The sequence below is a fragment of the Pectinophora gossypiella genome, chromosome 8 (genome assembly GCF_024362695.1).
Source record: "Pectinophora gossypiella chromosome 8, ilPecGoss1.1, whole genome shotgun sequence".
Lineage (NCBI taxonomy): Eukaryota > Metazoa > Arthropoda > Insecta > Lepidoptera > Gelechiidae > Pectinophora > Pectinophora gossypiella.
In genome coordinates, this window is record NC_065411.1 from 12,099,170 (window position 1) to 12,118,056 (window position 18,887).

Below are 18,887 nucleotides of genomic sequence, written 5' to 3' on the forward strand. Positions count from 1 at the left end.
TTTACCAGATCATAAACTAAAGGTGTTTCTTTTTTCTATTCAAATTAAAAAAAAAACTTTATAAGTAGTGTAACATAGTTACATGAGGACATCTCGAACGACGAGATTTAAGAATTCACTTTAATATCCCGAATTAAAAATTAAGGACAGCAAAATCTTGACGGTTAGATGTTAACTTAGCCTGTTATTACTTATTTATTTTACTAATGTAACACAATACGTGTTTTTTACGACAATCACTGGTAACAAATGACAAATACCGCGAGTACACGCCGCTACTCCCGCGCAACTTGTATTGAACATTATTTGATGCAAGGCGGCAAGGGTTATTAAACTACGAATAAGTTTTAGTCTTTTTGACTGCCTTTTGTTTTTTATTCCTTATTATTCTCTTCTCGTAATTCGTTTTTCTTTGTATTTTATATACTTACCAAAACTAAAATTGAGTCAAATTATTGAAATTTTATTGCAATATATTTTTGGTTTTTGTGAAGAAGTCTAGAGCCCTGTGTCGATGTTTCTCTTGCAGCTACTTTTGTTGAACACAGGTTGAGAAGCTGCACTACTGTTAGAGGGCTGAAACGTTCGACAAAACATATATTTATATACAAATAGACAATTCAAAAGTGTGAATTATTTTACTTACTAGATAAAGATATTTTTGAGTTTGAATTCTAAAATGTTTTTATCTTTCCTTTATTCTGTCGAAGTGCAAGACCATGCGATGCACGTAAACTTTACAGCGTATTTATTATAAGTTGGTAAGTTGTTTCAAGGGTACTTAATTTCGATTGTTATATTTATACTCGCCATACCATATACATATATATTATGTAGACATGAATCTATTACCTATAGCATACATTATAAATAGATAAAGGCATAAACGAATCATAATGATGAATCATACCATATCTAAAAGTATAAATTATTTCGATATTCAAATTAGAATTACGATAATAATTTGAGACCAGCATTCAGACAAATTTAATTTCAAAAGTACATGGCAATTTATTGTTTTTTTATCAATCTTAATTCAAGAACGGCCTACGTGGTCTAGTTGTTTGAACGTTGGGCTCACGATCCGGAGGTCCTAGGTTCAAATCCCGGTGGGGAAACATCACGAAAATCACTTTGTGATCCCTAGTTTGGTTATAGGACATTACAGGCTGATGACACCAGGGTTCATGGGGTTGGTAATCCACCTCACAATCCACATGATTGAAAAATAATCTGGCCAGGTTCTTAAGTTCAGATTCTTAAGCGATGGATGACATTACTTCATCATAGCTGCCGTACGTTTCATTATAGATAATCCAAAAGAAAATATGCCCCATGTCTGTTAGGCTAAAGGTGAAATCACCAGAAAGTTTTCACGGTTACTTAATTTTTACTATATCTTACACAAAGAACAATACAAATCCTTGCTCTGTGTATACGTAATATATGGTAAAAATATACCCAGGCCATGGCGGATCGAGTCGCCAATTTGTAAATCGTTCGAAGTTTGAACTACTGAAATACCAGCCAGACAATAAGGCTGTGTCTCCATTGACGCGGAGCTGAGCGGAATTGTGCAAGAATCGACCAATCACCGTCAGGAAGAGAGTGACACAGCGTCTTCGTTTTTCGCTCTCTCGAATGCTGTGATTGGTCAAATCCGCAAATTTTCGCTCTTCTCCGCCCATCTCCGCGTCAATGGAAACCCGGCCTAAGGCTTAGATTTTACTGAATATTAAGCTAGACATATTGGATGGAATAATAGGGTAGCTGCGTCAGTAGCAGACGTGTTACCGTCAGCTACATTGTTTGACAGTCTATTATCATGAACACCCTATTTCAATTCTGAATTAAACTGTTTTTAACTGAATAACCACCACTAGAATCAAGCTGTTTTTTTTTTTAATAATAATTAATTTGTCATATCAAAGTAATATTAGTTTGGTAGTATTCTTCTATCGTATGGGTTACGAGATGGATTACCAACCTCATCAACCCTGGTGTCAGGATTTATTAAGCCGCTAAAGGCCCCTGACATGGCTCATGTAATGATTACGTACTTATATTAGTAAGTAGAAACCAGGGCCAACTGCTTAACGTGATCATCTTAGTTTCGGACCTTCTGGTGATCAGCCTGTAATATCCTAACCAAACTAGGGAACGCCCTCGGTGGTCGCAATAATTGAGCGTTAGGCTCATGATCTGGACGTCCGGGTTCGATTCCCGATGGGGACTTTGGCGAAGTCACTTTAAGGAGACTGTCCTTTGTTTAGAAAGGACTTCAGACTTGAATCACCTGATTGTCTGAAAAAGTAAGATGATTCGGTGCTTCGGAAAGCACGTCCAGTCGTTGGTCCCGGCTAAAACATCTGCACCAACCCGCAGTGGGGTAGCGTGGTGGAGTATGCTCCATACCCCCTCCGGTTGATTGAAGGAAGGCCTGTGCCCAGCAGTGGGACGTATATAGGCTGTTTATGTTTTTTGTTAATGCATGATAACGAAATCTCTTCCATCGAAAACATCTCCCGCCTGCATAGCGTTTCTATTTTCTTCAATCCTCTATCATCATATCTTATCTTAACTGTCTTGGAACATCGCCAGATTCTGAATTGCTGCCATTGACATTCCCTTGGGGTACCAAGTCAAACTTAACACATAATACAAACATCCTCTATGTGCCATAAACCAAAATTCATCACCAGCTAGGGTTGCCTTCAGCAACTTAAAATAGAGACCGAATTATGTTGTGCTCCACCAACCCTCAGTGAAGTAGAGCTATGGAGTACGCTCCATGTTAAATCCTGTTAATTGAAGGGAGGAAAATTATCTAAAGATTTGTACAAAAACTAAAGTACCGCTCTATGGGACTTTTGGGATTCGAAAATTCTGCAAGTTTCTGATTGTTCTATGCTTTACTGAGCTCCGTAGCCACGGTTGAGCCGCTTCATAGTCTTATTACAACCTTGGGACATCGCCAAATGCCCGACTTTGGTTTACTCCATACACCAAATCTCCATGTTTAATGCAGCAGCTGAACCAATTAATAACAACTAAAATAATATTCCAAAACTACTACCCCCTTAAGAGCTCTTGAAAATTATTGTTTAGTTAGGCTCATGCTTAGTTGGAATATTCTGTTACAAATTAAATTAGGTACGGCTAAGCTCGAAGAGTTCATTCGGCGATTTATTATTTTTGATTAATTAGAGAATAACCCGAGATTTCTGTTTATTTAATATATTGATTTATGACTTAAAATACAAAAGCTTGTACTTACAGCTAAATTGCAGGAAGTTTTAAAATACTTTGCCTTTTGTGTGATTCTTCTTTTATATAATTTAAATTATCTACTTGATATATTAGGTATAGTGTTGCCGTAAATAAAAATCTGTTCCCATTTTTTTCTGTCGCAGTAACTAAAAACTTCCTCCAAACCGCTGAATGGCGGGTAACAAAGAAAACGGAGTAAATTCACCTACTTTAAAACCTTTCGGGTAGTTTCGCATTCCTGGGACGCAACAAGTAACCGACATCTGCTTTGTTCGCTCGCTACCATTATTCAATCAAGAAGAAGTTTATATTTTTAAAAGAAAGCCATTTTTCTTTTATTTTAAAAAAAACGTCATGTGAGAGCTAATACTTAAATAATATGTCAAGAAGATTATAATAGCAAGGAGAAAGTTTTTAGAGCTTATTTTTAGCTGAAAAGGCTAAAACAGTGGTAAAAATATGTGGAAAATATGTAGAGCACAATAGTTTTAAGTGCATGCCAGCGCTTCCCTCTTGTGCTTAAGTAGAAAACTTAAATAATCACACTTACAAAACAATGTTAAGTAAGTATAATAATTTCCTGAAACATACCAAAACTTGTGCAAAGCATCAAACTTTGTAAATAAATCAAACAATTAATTACGTACCTAATAATTCGAGCAATCACTAATTTCGTAATCACGTAACTATTGAAGAAGAAGAAAAATTAAACTAAACGTTTATTCGAATTTTAAAATCACTGGGTGTTTTTTCGTTCACTTTTCCACTGTGGGTGTTTTCTATGTACAGTTTCGCGAGTGAGGGTAGGGAGCGCGCGCGGCGTGTACCACAGACGACGTCGGCGCTTGCACTAGCTGAGTCCCGGCCGACTCTCCCCCCGCGTACCTGTTACAGGTATCCAGAACTAAGTAGCTGCTATTGATGGACAAATCCAATTGATTTCCGCGATTTGCGCCGCCGGGGGTAATAGTGGGCGCTTTGATATGTTACTCGCGCGTGTGCGGAGTCCTAACGACACAACGTCCTTACAAGAGCTTTAACCCGATTAGGTAGGTATCTACTTACTTGCGGTAAAATAAATAAGCCCCAAATTTTTTTTATTTTACTTATATCATATCTTAATATTTTTTTTCCAAATAAGCTAAACTACTTCACTCGTTTTTTTTTATAATGTATTTTAATAAGTCTATATTATTACAATGACATTTGCGGCTCCGAACTTGATACTTCATTAGCTTTCTTTATATTTCTGATATTAATATTCATATCATACTGCATGCAATTATGAAGACAAAAAAGTATTACGAGGTTCAAACACAAATTCAAATATGTATTCAAATTACGAAATAAAAGGAAAACCATCAAAAAGCTGATACTGGCATATCAATAAACGTAGATAAAATTTTCTTACTATAAAAAATTCGAAAATTTTTGATCATTATAAAAAACCTATAATATAAACCTATTTTCAATCATTACCTCTTGAATGAGGGCCCCATTCGTCAGATAGAGTTACGACTCTGCCCAAAAAAGCGACTTCAGCAGACAGAGGTTCTAATTTTTCTAAATTGATACTCGGATGCGAATACAGAATAAAATTATGTTGATGAAAAGCTTGTAACGTCGATGAAATGTCACGTGACGTGGTTAGTTAGAGAATGGGAACAGTTGAGTGTCATCAATTCTGTGCCGAGGGGCACAGAGGCCTGAGTTAAGTGCATTCAAAATTATCAGTCCTGGCCTTTCAAGCGTAGTTAATTATTAATGTATTCGTTAAGCGATGCCAAAGGAGCAGTTTAGTGAGACCAACAGACTGAGTGACTGGCCAAGTATGCTTATCATAGCAGAAGTTCACGACTATATCCCAATTGGGATAGTCAGAGGTACATCCATTGCAAGATGAACTAAGTAACCACACCTCACTGAGCTTTCTGTTAGACCAACGTTTTTGGTTTTATTGATTTGTTGTTGAAAACATGACACACAGATTAACAATAAAATTAACGCACTTAGGTTTACTTGATTGCAATATTCCGTTATTTTTGCAAGTTTTGTGTCTTTAGCTATCAATTACAATGTAGCATAAATAAAATAGGTATAAATCAAACGCATAGAAATGAAAAAAACTGACGTAACGAATCAGACGCATCTTACTAATAAGCGGGTGATTTCTAGAACCAACATGCAGTAAAAACATAATTATAAGTTCAAAAACTAAAACCCGACTACGGAAAATCACGCTCTGAAAAGTGTGAAACAAGAAAATAGGAATATTTCTCTGAAATTCTTCCGAATGGTGATGTTTAGAAGAGAACCGTGGTCTTATGTCGTGGTAAGCAAACTCTTAGGATAAAAAATTAAGCGTGTCATCACATAGCCTATAACCACTGGACAATCAAGACAATTCTAGTGACACCCTATTTGTTAAATTCTGATAGGTGGTGGGAACAGACGTCACACAGGAGCGACAGGCAGTCGCTTCTGTAAAAAACCGGACCTATCAAATGTTCAGGTTAGGTAAGCGGACCTTGTGAAAAAACCGAATAATGCTAATAAATAAATAATAGGGGGTTGTTGATCGGAACAGATGTAAATACAGAAATACATACTACGCAGCAGTAAAACACATAACCTTCCGTTTCGCTTCGCCGCAGTCGCAGATAACATATTAGTGAAGAAGATGCTCATTAAGTTCACATATTTTTTAGGTTTTCGATATTTAGTGTGACTGAAACGAAAATTAAATTCACGGTAGAAGAGCAATATTTAAAAAATGGGATAAAATGCCAAATGAGATAAAATTAACACTAATAACTACGTCAATTGCGTCGTGGTCGACATCGCACATCAAATCCAAAATCATTCCACTTACCCGAGCGTAGAAATGAGTAAGTAGTGCTTTCTTAAAAACCTTTTTCAAGTTTCCCCACAGCCCTATTTCTCATTATTATGGCCTATTCTACCGTGGTTCCTGACATACATTTCTTTTTCCTCGTTGTAGAAAAGAATTGAACCTAAAAAAGCGGGCATTTTTAAGAATCACTACCGGCTCTGGGGCTCTGGGTGACATTATACATTCTTGCACACTCTTTCCGTGTAAGTGTTTCTTAGGAAGGAAATCACTGAGGGAGTATTCTGAAACTGGGTAAGTGAAATGCCAAAGACTAAAAACTTGTAGGTACATGCGAAATAGACTACTCTGGGTGCCATCCCACATGCGTCAGATAGAGTACTGCGAGGCAGAAGGCAAGAGAGAAACCACTGCCTTATGCCACGGCCTCTGTGGTCCAGTGGTTGAGCGTTGTGCTCACGATCCGGAGGTCCCGGGTTCGAATCCCTGTGGGGATATATCACAAAAATCACTTTGGGATCCCTAGTTTGATGATCTATGCTTCGGAAGGCACGTCAAGCCATTAGTCCCGGTTACTACTTACTAATGTAAGTACGTAGTCGTCACATGAGTCACGTCAGGGGCCTTTGGCGGCTCAGTAATAACCCTGACACCAGGGTTGATGAGATTGATAATCCACCTCACAACTCACACGAAAGAAGAAGACTGGAAATTAGATATCGACTCCTCACGTGTAATGTCATTTTTTGATAAACACATTGGAATTTATATACACACTATAGCAAGAAAAAAACAATCTGAAAAGTCCCGTCGATTTTCCCATTTTCCCTAGTGCCCCATATATGGGACATGCACGTATAAGTTTCAAATTTATTGCCACATGCGTGGTTTATACACAGCGAACGTGTTAAGACGATATGCCTGAATGTACCCAGTTGGGCGCGAACCTCGGCTCAGGACGTCGTTTAGTAACTGACGAAAAGCACAACTGATTTCGTGATTCAATGTTGTTTGTTCTGAATGTAATTTCAACTCGATTATAACATTAATAATATAACATTATCGGATGGGCAGCGTTCGGGAAGCTGCGGAATATCTTCTCGTCCAAAATACCTCAGTGTCTCAAGACGAAAGTCTTTGACCAGTGCGTGTTGCCAGTGATGACCTACGGCAGTGAGACGTGGCCGCTTACTATGGGTCTCGTGAGGAGGCTCGGTGTCGCTCAGCGGGCAATGGAGAGAGCTATGCTCGGTATTTCCCTGCTCGATCGAATCAGAAATGAGGAGATCCGCAGGAGAACTAAAGTCACCGACATAGCTCGAAGAATTGCAAAGCTGAAGTGGCAGTGGGCAGGACACATAGCGAGGAGAACCGATGGCCGATGGGGCGGAAAGGTTCTGGAGTGGCGACCACGTGTCGGACGACGCTCAGTGGGTAGGCCCGCTACAAGGTGGACCGACGATCTGGTGAAGGTCGCGGGAAGCCGCTGGATGCGGGCAGCGCAGGACCGATCGTCGTGGAGATCCTTGGGGGAGGCCTATGCCCAGCAGTGGGCGTCATACGGCTGATGATGATGATAACATTAATGTGTAATATTTGTACTACATGCTTAGTAGTGATAAGAATTTTAGGTGATTATCTCTGTAATTTTTGTAAATCTCAAGCATGCATTACTTAGACTACTATTTTTCATAAAGCTAAAATATTATTTCCCCAAACAAAGGTTAGTTTTTAAGGACTTATCGAAGATTTACTACTATAATTAAAGCACATAATAACGGGTTCTTACCGCGTTTAAATGGGGATATGAGACTCCCGATATTTCGACACTGTTGCAAGTGCCATGATCACGGGATGACTGATGAGATTGGAGTGGAGTAGGTAGATCCTTATTATGTGCTTTAATTATGATAATAACTGCGTAAACTTAAAACAATGTAGATTTACTACTGTTTAGTTTTTTTAATAAAATAGGCTCGCGTTTGACCAAAATCTCACCTGACGCAAGCGACGATGTGGTCTAGGGTGGATCACGCTTACCTAAAAAATGCCTATTCACTCTATTCTCTACTGTTATACATACAATTGTATGTCTTATGCTAATGTTATCTATTTAGCATGAATCCGTGCTGAACGTGAAAAAAATTAGCATATAAATTCCCTAAATTTACAGTTTCAAGAATAGCCATCGGTTTTCCAACAACGCGTCTTCGTTGAATGCAAATCGCAAGCGAGCGAACATTGTATCCGGCCAACATTGTGACTTGAAAGGTAATGAATTTTGTTCAAATTCCTTTTTAACACACTCCACTCTGCGGCGTAGTCAAACGATAAATTTGTTCAGTCCCAGTTCAACCAATTTAATTGAAAGTTAGCCAGGAAATATTTGCAGGTGAAATAAGGGAAGCGTCCACGTTTTGATAGGCGATAAGTTACAATAGGGTATTTGTTTGCGTCAAAGATAAATTATAAAATGTTAATCTTGAAATAGAAGCCAGTCTAAGATAGTTAAAAATCAATCTCATTTTACTTTTCGACTTATTTTCGAATTTTATTTATGAATTAAGTATTAAGTATTTCCATACAAACTCCGAAGAAAACTTTCGTTTTGACGTTTCGGGAAAAGTATCTCATTTGACTAGGTTGTCAAATAGCCTATTGGAGTCTTGATGAAAGATATTTAACTCTACATTAAAATTTGTTGGTTCTAGTGTATCTACCCTAGATTTTTCTCACTGTGACTCAGATAAAGAGGTCGAAGTGTTGGGGGTGAAACAAAGTTTAGAGTGAAACTTTCTTTGGAGTAAAACAGCTAGGTCGAGTGTGGGCCGCGGACGTGGCGCGGGTTCACGCGTGACATATGCTGGGTTGTGACGTGACAAAGTTTACAATGGAATAAGGGTCAAACTTGACCCATGATGTCAGAATTTTATATTAAAATAAATAATAGGTTTGTGATTCTCAATCGTGGAGCGCCGATTCCAACGCCCCGTACGTACCGGATTTGCACCAATGAGTTATTAATTAGCTTAAGTGCAGTTTTTAACGGCCTCCGTAGTCCAGTGGTTTAAGCGTTGGCCTCACGATCCGGAGGTCCCGGGTTCAAATCCCGATGGGGACATATTACAAAAATCACTTTGTGATCCCTAGTTTGGTTAGGACATTACAGGCTGATCACCTGATTGTCTGAAAGTAAAATGATCCGTGCTTCGTAAGGCACGTTAAGCTGTTGGTCCCGGTTACTACTTACTGATGTAAGTAAGTAATCGTTACATGAGCCATGTCAGGGGCCTTTGGCGGGTCAATGGTAACCCAGACGCCAGGGTTGATGGGGTTGGTAGTCCACCCCACAACCCACACGATAGAAGAAGAAGAAGTACAGTTTTTTCTAACACATTTGGCTCGACCATTATTACGGCAGTACGACTCGCCACCTAACGCGTTGGTTTTAACAGAAATCTCAAAATTATTTAGGTATGATGGAAGTTTGAGTGTTAGTAAGCCTGTTAAACAGCGGAGTTGTGAAAGTTTTATTTGCCCGAAAATGATTATTCAAACGTAGAAGCGTAGTTAACGTTTAAATGATATGCAGGAACGCCATACAATGCCTTCATAACCGCGACCTAAACAGACATCGTGCAACTGGCGCTAACATATAATTTTAATACGATCCCGCCGGCCGAGTCACAGCAATCTGGCTTTTTAATATCTGTCTGAAAGTCTAAATGTGTTTCATTCCCTGTGACCAGATGGTACCAGGTGAAATATTGTCCGCAATTTGGCCTGAATCCTACCAGCTTTTTTCTTTTCACTTACCCACAGTCTATGGGAAGTAATTTGGAACATGTCAGCGGTGAAGAGATTACCGTTTGTCTGTTTGAATTGTGGCTGAATCCGGAATGTTATAGCCTGCCAAAGTTGACGAGTCCCGGGAATCGAGCTTACTTGCACACGAATGAGCTTGAAGAGAGAATGTCGACTTCAGCTTGACATTATCGCCGTTTAGGATCTAAGTTGCGAAGAAAATTTGGTTTTCTACCTTTTGTCTTTATTATTAGGTGGACGTACATTGACTAAATTGGAGATGTCCTTAGAAAAGGTTCAGTACGATCTACTTTGAACCGGCGTGCGTGTATGAAACAACTGATGAATGCGAGGAATCAAGAGAAGTATGACAGGATCGAAGCATTTGCCCCATCCCATTATCCCATTTATCCCATTTGGGATTCCATAGTCTCTGCTTACCCCGGTAGAAAATAGGCGTGAGTTTATGTATGTATGCACTTTTTTCAGGATAGATAAACTTGCAATTGGCTCGCCCCCTATCACATGGGACTTAAACATAGCTGGCGAGAAATGGGTGTATATACTACACACCTCTGCCTACCCCTTCGGGATACAGGCCTGATGCTATATTATGTTACGTTAGATAAACTGTTAGGTAAGTATCGTTATTTTTTGAATTTTAAGTATATACTTACTGTGTAGACTTTATTCCTCCCCTTTTCCATCCCCAATTTTCGATCATAATATTCCGGTAAGTACTTATATTGTTGAGTAATTCGTTCTGTTTTATCAAACGAGCCAGCGGAGCTTAACGGAGGAAAAATTGAAAATTCATATACACATTATGGCAAACATAAAGAGGCTTATGCGTTGCCTCGCCGTTAAAATTTCAACTACCCACATGCAACTAACTGACAACGGGAGTCCATTATGATGTTTTTAAAAGTGGAATAAAAGTATTATCTCATAATCTAACTACTTTTGTTACTATAGACATTAAGTAGGTAATGCAATTTACTTTCATTTACCTTTTTAACGAGCTAAAAAAAAATAAAAACGAAAGAATTTTGGTGGAAATTAGGATTTGTTCCTGATTCGTCATATTCCAAATTGGTCATCTTCCAAACACGACACTTTCCAAACTGGTCATATTCCAAACTAGTCATATATTAGATTCGTCATCTTCCTAATTTGTCATACAATGTACATTTGCCTGCACAAATTAATTCAATAAATCCTTTGTGGTAAATTTTATGATAAGAACCTATTTATATGAGTGTTACTTGTCTATCATGAAGTTTTTAAAAGTGGAATAAAAGTATTATCTCATAATCTAACTACTTCTGTTACTATAGACATTAAGTAGGTAATGCAATTTACTTTCATTTACCTTTTTAACGAGCTAAAAAAAATAAAAACGAAAGAATTTTGGTGGAAATTAGGTGCCTGAAATACTATACAGTTTGGCCCGGATTATGTTTTTGCTACAACTGCCATTGTCTCATCATCATCTCTACCTGTAACGTTGAATATAGTAAATCCAAGAAGAGTACGGAGCTTCAAGACGCGACCTAGAGCTTAAAGATAGAAAAACATTGGATAAGTACCAATATCCAAACAATTTCTACACATGAAAACGTTATGTGTTTTGCGCTTTAGAAAAAAAAGTTAATCTCGTTAGAGCTTGCAGCACACGAGGTCATCTGTGGCAATGCCAACGTTACTGACCAGCTGCGTTATAATGTTATTTTACAAGCAACGTTATGTTAGAAGTAACATTCTTATATAGCCACACACCGTACTGGCCGCTCATAAAGTTTTACAGCAAGTGAATAAGCTATGAAATAAGGTATATTGTAATAATCGTTTTAATTTTTAAGTGAGTCACACGGATAGACAGATAACTTACGCTTGCCCGTAACTTGCAATCATATTTTGTATCATTACACTGTTAAAGGGACAGATGGTTTCTATAGATACCCCTTATGATGTCCATACTTTAAAGAAAAAAGAAAGAAAGAAACGTTTATTACTTCCGGACACCACAGACACAGACAGACAGGTACATTACATTCAACACAGGACAGAAACCACACGGAAATCAATACACAGAAAAAAATACATCATCATCAGCCCATTAACGTCCCCACTGCTGGGGCACGGGTCTTCCCTATGGATGGATAGGGAGATCGGGCCTTAAACCATCACGCGGGCCCAGTGCGGATTGATGGTTATTAACGACTGCTAATGCAGCCGGGACCAACGGCTTAACGTGCCTTCCGAAGCACGGAGGAGCTCGAGATGAAAACTTTTTTTTTGTGGTCACCCATCCTATGACCGGCCTTTGCGAAAGTTGCTTAACTTCAACAATCGCAGACCGAGCGCGTTTACCGCTGCGCCACCGAGCTCCTCACAGAAAAAAAATACATAACAAAAAGAAAAATAAACCAAAATCATAAAAACAATAATAATAAAAGTAAGCATCCTAAATGCAACGCACTGACGGCCGATCATCTGCGGTGGCGTCCAGGATAAAAGGACCTCACTCAGCATAAGGTATAGAATAGAATGATAGGCAGCCAAATTACTCAATTGTTATTTTTATAGAACGTCTAGGGTCCTGTACCGATGTTTTTCTTGCAGCTATTTTTCTTCGGCTATACAGGTCGTGAGAGCAGCAGTAGTTTTAGGCAGATGAAACGTTCGTAATGTAAAAAATTACAATTCTAAGGGTAACTAGCTTGCCAACTGAATAGAGCTATTTTTGAATTTCAATTGTATTGAATAGAACAGAAACAATCAAAGAAAGAGACACAATCTCCATATCTTTTTAATTCGCAGACCAGCAACAAATTAATTATATATCGAACTTATTCCCGAGCAGGAAAGCTGTAATTAATACCAAATTAATTTACGTCGTGAACGTGCTCAAACTTTGGTCAAACGTGCTTCGAGACCGGCTAACTCTAACAAGAACGAACAGACGTCTCTTGCGGTTCGTATTCGCATGCTGAAGACGAATTGAGTCTGTCTGACTACTTATAAACTCTGGAGCTAAATAGTTAGTTAGTAATTAAATTACCAAACGTGTGATAAAAGATGCATAGAAAAACATAGCAGCATTTCTTCGGGGATACAGGCCTGATGCTAATAGACACTCACTCCTCGCCAGCTATGTTTGTCCCATGGGCAGAGACTATTATCATTCAACGGGCAGAAATCTCGAATACCCTCTCGGTTATTGTTACACATATCAGTCAGAATACCTAGTTAAGTTATGGAATAAGCTCAATATGTGTGATGTGGTTGTACTTTTTTAAATAAATAAATACCACGTGATAGCACTTATCTATGATCCAAACTCAAAACTAATTCAAATTCATGAAGTCATCTAACAGTGGATCAGTGAGTCTCGAAATTACTCATTATTTTATTGAAATTAAAAATTAAAAACAATTTTAAAATAATAATAAAAATCTATAAATATAAAATGTCCTCCAGTTCACCACATCGAGGCAAAGTCCCCAGAATACTGGCCACGTTGCCACTCTGCACCGCCAAACTGAACCTTTGGGCAAAATAACTGCCTGCTCTAGGGTCGGAAGTTGCCTCGATGAGGCGAGCTGAAATCGTCTTTAAAAACCGACGTGCTTCTGGACCCCATGGGCCCAAAGTTTCTACAGCAAAAGGCAAGAAAAAATACCCTGCACCCAGACCCTGATACTTACGCCGCTTTCGTAACTCCACAGCCCCAGCCGCCGAACCCGGCTGAGAAGCCGCCGCCACTATGTGGGAGGGAGCCATCGTATCAACACACGTTTAATCCCAAACTAGACATCGTCCATCGGGTCGGAAGTTGTCTAGATGAGACGAGCTGATGTCGTCAAACAGTGGATTAACCACTAAATTCGACTTGGCTTTAAGGGCCCGATCCGGAATACAAACCCGGTATTCCGGATCGGGCCCTTCGATGTAAAAAAAAGATGCTTAATTGCCTAGATAAGATTATAAAAGACTTTTGGTGTAGGCAGATACCTAAACGTCATCCTCCTGCACTTGTCCTCCAGGCGGGGTTGGCACAACATCAATCAATCAATAATTCTTTATTGCACAAAACATATATTAAAAATAACGCCAGGCAACCTTAGGGTGGAAGAAGTTTATGCATTGGAGCGCGGGATGGTGCAATAAACATAATAATGTATTCCTGTAACATGTATTCCTCTTCCATTCATTTCTGTCAGCCAGGCAGATACGTAAACAAAGTCACCAGATAGCAACTTGCAGCCACAACTGTTGTCGAAGTATTATATATGCTTATTTTAGGTCAGATTCATGCTCCCATTCAGTTCAAGAGACCTCATTACATTCTCCAACACACAATTCACAATTTTGTTCCGACAGCATAGTAAAGAACAAAACAATCGCTTTATAGGATTAATTCATTCAGTTATGTCGGGATAATCGGAATTAGCATAATTAGGGGCGTAATACTCGGTGTCGTTGTGGTACTGTCGCTCTCTGGGCAGACATTGTAACCCGACGACCGACTGGGACACAATTTACCCTTCGTTGTTCCAGTTTCCTTTTTAAAGTATTTAATTACCTACTGACACGTCATAATGTCGTTACTGTTGTTTCTTTGTTTTGATAGGTTTTTGTTTTAGAAGAATCTTGGAAAATGGTAAGTAGACATCGGGTAGACACAGCTATGCGGAATTGGGTCGTGTACTAGGTTCTAGATAAATTATGAAATAACATACAATGGAGACACATTTAAAACTAACGAAAACCATTTCATTTTTTCTATTTAATATATATAATGAAAACCAGAAAAACGTAATAATAAGTCCGACATTTTATAACTTTTTCTATGACCTCACAGTGTGCTTTTTCAAACGAGTTCCATAGTAATTTCGTGTTTTGACGTTTATAAAAAAGTAACTGATTTATCTAGTTGGAATAGTTTCCAATAGTTGCCAATAGGGTAGTCCCTATTGGCGTGATATCTTATGTCACTTTATGTCAATCCCAGTGGGAGTTATAATTTCGACAGCGAGACTTAAAAATCAACTGCCGATGAAGGCCAAGATATTAATATTCTGTTCGACAACTTAATCGATTAAAATTACAATTTATGCTCTGATTAAGTATAACAAAAATAACATTTCATAACAATTATTCATCTTCACTAATTTAAGAGCCACGCGTAGCATTCTCCATTCTTGTCTATCAAAGACCAATTCCTTCACTTCCTTATAAGACACGACGTTCGCTTTCTCATTAATCTGTTCCATGTAAGCTCTTCTTGGTCGTCCCCTTCCTCTCTTTCCTTGTAGCTTCTATGATGTTTTTAATAAATTCGTCGTGTCTTATTAAGTGTCCAATCATCTTGCCTCTTCTGTCTTCAATAACTCTCAATATTTGCCTCAACAACAACAATTATTAAACGTTAAAATTAAATTATGTTTTATTTTGCGTTTGATTCTCTGACGTATTCTGTATTTCCGAATACATATAACCCGGATGCTTTCAAGGTTAGAGTGAAGAGGCAACTTTTGGGCGAGCTCGTTCCATCTTAGGCCTCGTCAATGCCTTCGGGCAAGTCTGGGGCCAAGAGCAAACCCATCAAAGGTAAAAAAAAACCCACACCTCACCGAGCTATCCGTAAGACCAACGTGATAAGTCGTCTATAACAGTCGAGCCAACTGTGTTAGTGAAAAGTGCACTTAAATTAATGAAACTCATTGGTGCAAGTCTGGTCCCGGGGTTTGAACCGGCGCTCCTAATTTGAGAAGCAAGCCGGTAAACCACAGTACCACAGGTAACAATATTATTCACTTTAGTAATTTAATACCAAGTGTGTCCTTAGGTTGTCTTGTCTTGGTGACTCTAAGCATCCTGATAAGAATTACGGATAAGACTTAATAATGTATGTCTAGACAACAATACAAACATTCATACATGAGTCAGGCGTCTGTGAAAGCTTATGTGGTTCACACAACAGTTGTCTTTGAATAGACAATGCTCGCTCATAGATGCAAAGACACACACAAACGTAACCAATACGTTGTGTACATATAGGTACATAAGTTACATACGGAGTGTAAGTGACATCGTAACGAATACTGAGGGGGATGATTCAGCTCATTATTCGGAGTTAATATCAAGTGGAATTTTCCATTGCAAAAGTATAGAATTGAAAATATTAAGAAAAAAAAAAATACATGAATTTTGCGACGGAAAATTCCACTTTGTATTAACTCAGAATTATGGCCTGAAACATCCCCCTCAGTATTCGTTACGATGTAACTAACACCGTGTATAACCACCGATGCCACTAACAGCTGGTGCAAGCGTGTGCTGGAGTGAAGACTGCGTCTAGAGAAACTGTGTGGATTGACTTCTGGCAAGATGACAGGTCGATTTGCAAAAGGTGTCTGGAAGCGCTTGGATACCTAATGCAGAGGATAGGGTTTTGTGGCGCGCCTTGGAAGAGGCTTTATGTCTACCTGTGGATTGCAATGGGCTGATCATCTTCTTATCATGTGGGTTGCGAAGTTGAATACCCGCCTCATAAAGCCTGGTGTCAGGGTTATGTTTGAGCTGCCAAAGACCCCTGACGTGGGTCATGTAACGATTACTCACTTACATCAGTAAATAGTAACCGGGGCCAACGGCTTAACAACTTACTTTCGGACAACCAAACTAGGGGTCAAAAAGTTTTTTTTGTGATATGTCCTCACCGGTATTCGAACCTGGGGCCTGTGGAACCACTGGACCACAGAGGCCGTTGATGATGATGATAATGATAGCCATTGATGTATAATATTATGTTACCATTGTGTATACCAGTGTAGTAACCGCTTATTAATATTACGTAAAACGGTTCAATCGTCTTATTCACGGCCCGTGTTTGATCATCGTAAACTGACGACTAAGTAATCAATGCTCAATAACCTTCACTGACTGCTTCAATGAACTGCTAACAGACATAGATAATGGCCGTCTATTGAGTTACTACTAAGACTGTCCATTGAGATAATAGGTATGTTTCTATCCATCCACCCACGTTCATATTCATCAATTGACCAAACCCTCAGAACTTGTTTTATTAAAAGATATGAGTGCGTTTGACCACAGTCAAGCCTGGTCTTAATCAGCAATGCGGTCAAAAGTGGAGTACGCATATTCAAATATTGCTTATTCACTCTTGCCTTGAAAATCTAATTAAACAAATTATGTATCTTCTTCTATTTTTCGTATTCTGGTGTCAGGGTTATTATTGAGCCGCCAAAGGCCCCTGACATGGGTCACGTAACGACTACTTACTTACATCAGTAAGTAGTATCCGTACCAACGGCTTAACGTGCCGTCCGAAGCACGGATCATCTTACTTTTTGGACAATCAGGTGATCAACCTGTAATGTCCTAATCAAACTAGGGATCACAAAGTGATTTTTGTGATATGCCCCCACCGGGATTCGAACCTGGGACCGCCGGAATGTGAGCCCAACGCCCAACCACTGGACCACTGAGGCCGTTGTTTGCCATTATACGTATCCAGGAGCATAGACCCAGGAAGAGAATTCCAGTCATTAGCAAGCAAATCAAGTCATTCGAAGAGGAGAAATGTCGACCACGTATGGATGGAATCCCTCCCTGCGCCGCCGTGTCACTGTTAGTATATGAAGTAGCTAAAGCTCTAGAAGAGTACTATAGCTAGCGCACTAGAGTACTATGGCGTATGAGAACAGTGGGAACAAGCCTAGTTTGTCGTCTGACAAACTTGCAGGCTCATTATTGCTCGGCCTTCAACTGCGAGAACTTCGACTGAATTTGCCTTTAGTTTGCTTTAGTCCCGATCTACGATATATAATCAGTTTAGTAGCTTAATTTTAGATACATACATCTTAGACAAAACCCTGTTATTAAAAATAATATGAATGTTAGTAATTAAAAATGGATTGATTTGAATAATTTCCACATAACAATATCTAAAGCTCGTCTTTAGTTCATTTATTTTAAGTTAGTTTAGTTGATACAGCTTTTTTATTTCGTTACTTTAAATTGTCAAAAAAACAGTGGTCAAAGAAATCTGAGCATTCTGCGAAAACATCCCACTCAGTAACTTTCCTATTACGTCAAATAACAATGCGGAAAAAATGAATAACTTTTAACCTGCGGCACTGTATACATTTATATATTGCCTCAACTTGGGAACCAGGGGTGAACTTAGCGGTACACTACTAGCCCTGGAGCCGCCCTTCAGCCGCGGTTTCTTGCATCAATGGAACCCATGAATAACAAGCTACAGTACAAAACTTTTACTGCAAGCCTGTTCCGAAGTGAAAACTTTGGATTTATAGACGTTTTAAACTATTTTCTTCCGCAACATGACGGAATGTCTATATCTATGGACGACGTGATACATACATAAGTTCACGCGTATTTCCTGTTGGGGTAGACAGAGGCGACGGAATTCAACTTCCTACGATCCTGATAGGTACAGTCATGAGCAATATAATGTACCCACTTTAGGACTCTGTACTAACATATTTAATATTTAGTAAGACTTACAGTTCAATTTGTCAAAAAAGTTAATGTGACATGGTACCAAAGTGTATACATATTAATGCTCGTGACCGTACACTTTCGCCACACACCACATTACTATTCATTTGTCTGATCTGTACTACTTTTCTGGTTGTTATAGTTTTTTTTTTTTTTAATTAAAGATTACAAATGACTTAATGTTAAAATTCCATAGTATTAAATGTAGTACTTACTTAGTTTATTTAGCCGTTGGTCCCGGTTACTACTTACTGATGTAAGTACGTAGTCGTTATATGAGTCATGTCAGGGGCCTTTGACGGCTCAATAGTAACCGTGACACCAGGGTTGAAATTCACCTCATAACCAACACGATAGAAGAAAAGTACCATTTGTTACCTGTCTCATTCAAAAGATATACACCTTA

General features: G+C 38.8%; 1 long non-coding RNA gene across 1 annotated transcript in view; it reads right to left on the minus strand.

The window, feature by feature from the left end:
* The window catches only part of LOC126368680 (uncharacterized), a 77,597-nt gene extending 73,495 nt beyond the window's left edge, over window positions 1–4,102 (minus strand). Inside the window, exon 1 of the long non-coding RNA XR_007566625.1 lies at window positions 3,918–4,102. This is a non-coding gene — a long non-coding RNA (uncharacterized LOC126368680). The remainder of the gene's footprint in view (window positions 1–3,917) is intronic.
* Between the last annotated feature and the right edge of the window lie 14,785 nt (window positions 4,103–18,887).